Source organism: Pterocles gutturalis, unplaced genomic scaffold (genome assembly GCF_000699245.1).
Source record: "Pterocles gutturalis isolate BGI_N339 unplaced genomic scaffold, ASM69924v1 scaffold47485, whole genome shotgun sequence".
Classification (NCBI taxonomy): domain Eukaryota; kingdom Metazoa; phylum Chordata; class Aves; order Pterocliformes; family Pteroclidae; genus Pterocles; species Pterocles gutturalis.
The window spans coordinates 28,091-34,090 of NW_010142622.1; positions in this window are offsets into that span (position 1 = coordinate 28,091).

A 6,000-nucleotide genomic window follows, 5' to 3' on the forward strand; every position below is an offset into this window, starting at 1 on the left:
GTGACTCTTTAATGTCACTGAAATGGGATTTATATGGGGGATATTTAGTGAAATTGCATTAGTATTTGACATTTCAGCTCTTGGAAGTTTTCGATGATATTATTTGCAAGGACATTTTTTTATCGCTGTAAATTGCAAATCTTCAAGAACAGTGTAGCAGTTTAATTTTCCAGGTCTGTCTCTTTCTCTTTCAACCAGGATTTCTGGTGATTTATTTGATTCACTGATCCTTTGGATTTCTTATGCTTGTTACAACACACCTGTGTCTCAATGGCACAGGAGAATGTTCATTTGAAGTAACAGCTCTGGCTTGCAGTGCTTTGGATTTGATACAAAAATAGAACTGTGCAGAAAACAGTTTTTATTAACTTTTTTAGAATCCTAGACCCCAGGTAGTTCAAGCTGAATAGCAGCATGTTTTACTTTAAAAAGGAAACTAGATATTCTTTGCTTGAAATGGCCACTGAAGGAAGATCTGGGAGCACTTGTGAGAGACTTCTGCTTCTTCACAAGACTTCACATCACAAGCTCTGAAGATTACCAATATTCAAATGTGCAGATTTTTCCATTAGCCAGCTTGTGTTTTGTTAGCCTTGGATCTCTTTTTGGGGGGGGGGGATTTTGTTTGTTTGTTTGTTTGTTTGTTTGTTTGTTGTTAATGAGTAAGAAGTACAAGAAATACAAAAGGAAATATTGCAGTGCAAAAGCCTGAATGAAAAGATATTCAGAAGAGGCTGCTGTGTCTGTGCAATGGGAGGGTGATAAAGGGATACTGACTGCAGCCCAGGCAGTCAGTGGTAGGTTTGGGCTTTTTTTTCAGGAATCTCTTTCAATTAAGAATTTCCAGCTGTAACAAATGTAATTTGGGGAGAAACCCATGCAATTCTAGGAACAAAACAAAACAAAACAGAACAAAAGATGCTACACATACCATAGTGGTAAAAACTGACAGACTAAACTAAAAAGTCTCTCCTGAATACCAAATCTCTGTATGCAGTAGTACAGAGACCTTCATGATCCACAAAGACATTCTGACAGTGTACTTCACTTCTGCCTTGCCCTCATTTAACAAGATTATTTTGCCTTTCTTTAGCACTTTACATCTGAGATTCCAAATGTCCTAGAAAGCACCTGCCATATGGAACCTGGCTAGATAAAGATGTATTTTTTGTCCTTTCTTGGCATGGAAGAATATTAAGACGTTGAGTTACGGAGAATTCAAAAACCTGTTGAGTGAGAGCTGTCTTTGGAAATGGTACACCCCTTTCAGAGCTGCTTGAATTTCCAGAAAAATCACTGCTGTTATGAGCAAAAGGATTAAAATATTGCTTCCTTTCTTTTTTTTTTTTTTTTTCCAAGTTTAGAAATACAGTTACTGGCAGGCAGCCTGTGGTACTCAGTCCTCACTCAAACAGTACTGAAATATTAGTAATTTTTGCCCATGTGTTCAGCCACACACAGACCCCGAAGCACACACAGAAACAATTCTAGGCAGAGTTTTAATGTAATTTTCAAATCAAAGCATACTTCAAGGCAGATGCCAGACCAGATTCAAGCTAAATTTGTAGATTGAGCTCATCAGATGAATAGTATTATCTGACTGTAAAAGATTATAATGATTAACATGTGTGACAAGTATTTTATTGAACAATGAGCAGACTGTTTAAGGGCTCTGTCTGCATCAAGTGCTTCCTGTTCCAGCAAGGAGAGGACATCAGACTGGTGGTTTGCGCTGTGAAGTCAGGCTGATCCTCTTGGTCCTCGTGGACCATGAACATGGCCATTCTGGGGAAAGTAGCAGTGATGCTGGTACCCAGGAACGGGGTAGTGCTGGCAGCTGCCTAGCTATGGGGCAATGCTTCTTCAAAATTTCGCTTAATCTCTTAAAACACTTCTCTTTGCACAGCCCTTGATTAATGTAATACTGATTAGGCACTGACTCTACTATTTGCGCATTAAATATGTGGACATTTCCCTGGAGACAGATTGCTTTGGCAATGCTTAAGCAGGACTTAGTATCTATGGCACAGTTATTTTATAACTCCTTGGTGCCAGTTCCATGCAAGAAAGGGTTTCATCAGTGCTTTTCTTATCATCCTGTCAAGACAGCACACACTCAACAGCTACTGTGAATTAAATGTTCTGGTTTCTCCAACATGTATATGCAGATATGGATTTTTGTGCAAAGACGATGTTCAAATTGAAGAAGGCACTTTGAAACAGTAAATTACTCTGTATGCGCCGGCATATTTAGCGATGAAATCTCATCAATCCTAAACACACAGGAGCACTGCTGTAGACAAAGAGAGGAACTGATAACAATAGAAATCAAAGAAATCCAAACTTTATTACTTCAAAGAAAAACAAACACAGCATCAGAACAGGCCTGATAAACACTGGACAACAAAGAGGAGGATGACTAATTTGCTGAAGAAATTAGCAAAAAATCTTATCTTGGTAAGAAGCTCTAAGATGATCTTTAATGACTGATTTTTTTTTAACCCTAGACTTTTTGTATCTGTTTCTTTGATCTCCGCAAATATTCTATCTACAGTCAAGTTCATGCAATGGATGAATTTGACCTCTGATATCTTATACCACTGAAATAAAAACAAGTGTTGATCTTGGAATTATATGTAAGAGAGTCTTCAGAGAACTGTATCTTTTTTATATTGCAAAATAATCTTTGTGAGGCTTTTACCCTCAGGAGATTGGAAAACAAATATTTCTATGAAGATCTGTAGCTGAGTGTTTGAATCTGAGACACTTCAACACTTACTACTGACTTATTTTGGTCTGTTACGGTATTTATATAGAGTACATATCTTTGATTTCTGCAGCAAATGAATAATTTAATGGGTGGTATCCACAAACAATTTACAATAACATGTATGTAAGTGTGTATTTTCTCACTTTAAAGTTTAGATCTTGTTGGCAGTGCCATTTTTGCTCCCTGCCTTCACCCCCTGTATGTTGCAGCAGTTATGCTTCTGTGTTTCACACTGGTTTACACTAAATACTTCTTAAGGGTTGCCTGCTTTTGTGCTCTGGGGGAAACCGATTGCATCTGGGAACTTTACATCCTGGTTAGGCTTGCAGTTAGTCTATGAAAATTCAGGAGGGAAGACATAAATGGAGAAGAAATCCCTGCTGACGGATTCACAGCTATTAGCTTATTTTTTTTTCCACTTGCTGTAAAGATGTAGTAGGATTTCAAAAGGCAGTAAAAGAGTATTAGATCAGAATAATTATTTTTTGTTGTTGTTGTTGTTTTCCCCATTTGTAGCTGGTGATCCAAATTAAACCTGGGACAAAGTGGAGCGTCATTGTTACAGATGACACAAGGCTGAATTGTGACTGTGGCTCTGACCCTGGTGTGACTGTTCACCTCCTGTGTGCAGCTCTATCTGACTTCCAAGATTTCTCTTACTCAGCCCTTTTAGTCTCATATTTACTGCAGCATGTTATGGAGGAGACGTATGTAATGTGTTCCCTCTCTTGGGCTTTGCTTATGCAAAGCAAATTACTGTCACTGCTGCCACAGTGGAAGCTGTATGTGTACACTCGTTCAGAGTAAGACACCGTCCTGGAAAAATTGCTCTGCTTTTGAAGTAATTATTTCCAAATAAATCCAGAACAGTATGCCCACCTGAGGACCATGATAACTCTAGGTTATTACAATAATCATGCTGGTTAATTTTTCCATGTAGACAAGGAAATCAACAGAATAGTTCATTTTAGTCTCCTTGTGAATGGAAATTATAATAGCACAGCCATTGGTGGCTTGTCCTTGGTCTATTTTATACCAGCTATGTTCATGGGAGAATGTGTGTGTCTGCGTAAAGGGCAGAGATGAGAAGAGAGAGGAGCAATATTAAAGATGAAGGGTCCCAGTTTTGTTCCAAAAACACAGGGAAATACAAGCCTTGTTAGTGGAGCTCACGTGTCAGGAGTCATGCTGTGGTTTTTAAATCACAGCCTGAATTTTGGAAGCTGCTGGGGGAAAGATATAATTCAGGTTGATCAACCCCAGAGTGCTGGCAGCATTACATGCAGCCCACCTAGATATGAAGACGCTGTGCTTTTTCATTTGCACTTTCTTCTTTGCCTACTGACAGACAGTCTGTCCCGAAGCCACTAATTTAGACCCAAGCGGCATCAAATCAGCTACAGAAAAACTTCAGGATAAAGTGAACTCCCACATCTGGGGATTTCAGGAAGAGCTGAGGGCAGGTGATAGCTCAGCAGATCTGCCTGGATGGCTGGATGCTGTCCAGCCATTCCCAGAGCACAGCAGAAGATGGACACTGTCAGGGTGGCACGGGTCAGGGCAGAAAATCCTGCGTGCATGCAGAAAATGTGACAAAATTACAGATTGCTGAAGCTGGCATTGGGATAAAATGTTGCTAGGATGACTAAAATCTACTGTGTAGCAACTCTGAAAGTGCTCCAGGTTTCTGAAAATATGCTACTGAAATTTGGTCCCACTGATACAGCCACATGAGGTTATGTGATCTGAGCAGTGTCTGAATCCCAAAAGCTGAATATTACACCACTGGCTTAATCTGACCTTTCTCCCTGCTTTTTGGTTTCTCCTCTTTTTCTTGGGCTCTAGCTCCTCTTCCAGATTCCTCTGGGGTCCAGATTACTGTTTTACTTTCAGCATTCTTCCCTTATCTAAAGAAAAAAAAAAATAAATTTGGGCACTCTCTGGGAGGTTAAGTGTGGAAAACACTAAGTGATACACTTAATCTCTATTCAGCTGATGTCTAAGAAAAACACAGAATGCTACAGGTGCTATTTACATTTGATCAGGTTGCAGAATATAAATATTGCAAATCCTGTACATCAGTGTTGGGAGATGCATACTCATGAAACCACATGTAATTAGGATTTGGATCTTCACGTTGCAGAAGAGGTGCATAATCTTCAGGAAGAGCAGTAGAAAAATAATATTTCTCACAGTGTAAGAGGAGAATGTAAAATATTGCCAGCAGACTTCAGAATTCCTGATTCCAGTTGTAGATAAAGTTGACCTTTCCATACAGATCTGCAGAATAAACCCAACACACATACAGCACAGTGTCTTTTATACCTTTTGGCCTGGTATCAGAAGATAAAAGCAACAATTGATTTACATTACAAAATTGAATGCCGACACCTGCCTGTGAAAGTACTTAACAAAAGACCTTGCTTACGAGCATCAGCTTTGCTTCCATGGTACAATCCTGCCAGAAGCCAAATGCTCCGCAGCTGGAGCACCAAACCTTCAGCACTTTATAACATTATCTTACTATTGATGCAGAAAATGGGGAAATGCATATGACTGACTTTAGAGAGATTTAAATTATATTGTTATGTGGGGAGATAAGAACGATAAGTCCCTTTCAGTGCCATTCCTACATTGATGCAACTCCTGAAATGAATAGGATTGCTCTGATTTGAATGAGAAGGGGTTCAGACGTAATCTGCTCCCTTGTCTTAGTGGTGAGCCATACAAATGGGCTGGACTATGGACCCTTAAAAATGAAGATAATGGATAATCAAAGTTAGTGCATGTATATTTTGCTGATTCTGATCCATATGCCACTGCTGTTGAAGTTAATCATCGCATTTGCATGGCTATCGGCTATTATTTCCTGCCAGAACTGATCACAGGGGACAGCCATGCTCTGAAATAAGGGCTCAGCACTCTGGGCTGCTATCCTAAGGTACTGTGGGACCTCTGGGGATTTTTCATGTTCTACCAGGAGATAATCACATTTTTTAACTTGGAGTAAAAGGGAAAAATTCTTCGAGTCTCTCTTGCTTCACCCCATCATCTGTCTTGCTGTTGTGAGTGAGCACCGTTTCCAGAGAGCTACCTGGCAGCACGGAGGAATCATGTGCAAGAATAGCTGATCTCACGCAGATAACTAATGAACAGAGCGTTGTTCAAAGGCAGGTACCTAGAAAGAGGGTGAAAAAATCACGGATAGAGACTGAATTGGCCTCATACTG